Source organism: Macadamia integrifolia, chromosome 14, assembly GCF_013358625.1.
Source record: "Macadamia integrifolia cultivar HAES 741 chromosome 14, SCU_Mint_v3, whole genome shotgun sequence".
Lineage (NCBI taxonomy): Eukaryota > Viridiplantae > Streptophyta > Magnoliopsida > Proteales > Proteaceae > Macadamia > Macadamia integrifolia.
In genome coordinates this window covers 114362-116670 of record NC_056570.1, presented here as the reverse complement: position 1 = coordinate 116670, position 2309 = coordinate 114362, and positions in this window count along the sequence as shown.

Sequence of the window (2309 nt, the reverse complement as noted above, 5' to 3'; positions counted from 1 at the left end):
AGGAACTTAAACTTTGAAAAAGCCTACATCTTAGGTAAGTCAATGATAGTGATCTTCAATTTTTGGACGGTGGGACACATATCGATATCAGGCGCGACAAATATTGATACAAATTGGCCGATACACCCGATCTGATACTATTTTTTTTTTTAAACCATGGGTGGGGATTGGACCGATCTTATGAGAAACTTTGAAATTGTTTATGATCACCTTGAGCAGTGAACACTACATATATAAATGTAGTCTTTCCTCTAACATTGATTCTATATAGGAGAAAACTTAAGGAGGCTGCTAGAGTTGGAGTGTGGCAAACGCGACAAAGATTTGTGTTTTGTAAGACAAAAACCAACCAAAGCAACCAATGGAGAGACATCCAATATTATGTCAAATGCACGGATGTGCTAATTTAGTAAAGTGGACATTCCCAAAACCAATGTGAGAAATGTGGGCTGCTCATGAGAATGACATTTGACTTCAGCTTCCAGATCACCCCCTCCCTACGTCAATTTCCAAAGCATTTCAACTTCAAATATGTCTTGTCCTTGACATACTCTCTCTCTCTCTCTCTCTCTCAAAGAAATCGCAGCAATTGCAACACATCTAATTGAAGTGAAAAAAAAAATTGTTATTTTTGGGTGGCCGGCATGAGTGATCTAGCAGTTTAAGAGACCTATGATCTCAATCTGATTTTCTTAATCCATCTTGAGAGTCTTATCATTTCAAAATTAATGGAAGAGAGTAATAAAGTCCACTTGAGGTAAGTAATTAATAAAATTAATATTGAATTAGTGATGAAAGTATGAAACAACTTATAAATATAAATAAATTTAATGTTGCTAAAATAAGGATATTGAGATAAATAAGTGAACAAACTAGCGCTAATTTAAGAGTAGCTCTGAACATGATCAGTCGCCAAAAAATCATTTGAGGTGACATGGACATATCAGAGGCCTTTGAATGCTCCGGTAGAGAGAGATAATATGATTGACATCGAAGGAACCAAAAGAAAAGGTAGGCCTAAAATGACTCTAGGGGAAATAGAGAAAAAACATGCATAACATAGAAATAGTAACAAGCATGGCATTGAGTAGAGCTGATTGAAGAAAAATGATCCATGTAACCAACCCCATTTTTTAAGGGTGTTCCATGGTAGTGATCATAGCCCCATGTCAAAGCCCTCCATACTACAAGCGGCACTTCCATAGGACCAATGAGCGATAGTGGGGTGTGCAAACTCGAACTCACAACCAGCCGACCGATCAATAATGAAGCAAGGGCTTCCTTCCATTAGGCTACCAACCCTATTGGCAACCCCATTTAGTTGAGATAGAGCTAAGTTAAATTGTATTTCAAAAGGCAAAAGAACGTTGTACGTCTAGTGTTCCCACACATACCCTATTTTCAGAGGTTGTGAAATGATGCTCACAACCGCCTAAAAGTAGGGGATGTGTCTGGGCATGGGAAAAACTAGATAGACAGTGTTCCTCCTCCCATTTAAAAATTATCAAATTCTTGAAACTACCTTTAAAGAGGTATCCATTTCATTAATTGATGTAACTTTTTCCCTAAATTTACCATGCATGGATGATGTAGCCAACATATCAAATCCCTACAACCTCGGGTGTTTTAATTAGTGTTAACAGATCAAATGCGAGTTTGGTTCAAGAAAATATTGGCAACCCTTTCCTTTCACTTTACAAGGTCACACCCCAAGTATAAAGGGAAATTGTTCTTTGTTTGGAAGTGCTCCGTATGTTTATCTCTCTCCTCTCCTAAATAAGGGGCAAGGATGTCTCTTTTCATAGAGAAAGAGAGATACATGGGAGCATTGGCATAGCTCACATTCTCGGACATAGGTTTTTTTTTTCTTATATAAAAGATCCCCACAATGCCAGAGTGATATAAATCCTTCCCACATCCTCTCACACAGTGAGCCATGGAATCCCACATTAACACTCTCTTCTCAAGCAAGATGTAAGCCCCCTACTGAATGAATACGTCTCCTGCCATTAAATTAACATCCTTATAGTTGCTTAACTACGCTCTACAAAATCCAAACTGTTGCAAGAAGTTTCAAGTTTCCTCTGGCTGCAGGAGGCTTCCCTCTCTTGGCTGATACCTTCTTTTGGAAAGTTGTTAATTACTCTCATGATCTTAGCTAAAGAAAAGAAAAGAAAACATAATTAGAAAAAAATGATGAGCAGTTAAGTTCACTAATGAAGAATTAATGTCTTATCTTTCTCCACTTTTTTCAGAAAAAACAATTTTTTTTTTCTTTTCTTTTCATGATTTCCAAACAGCCTGAGAAA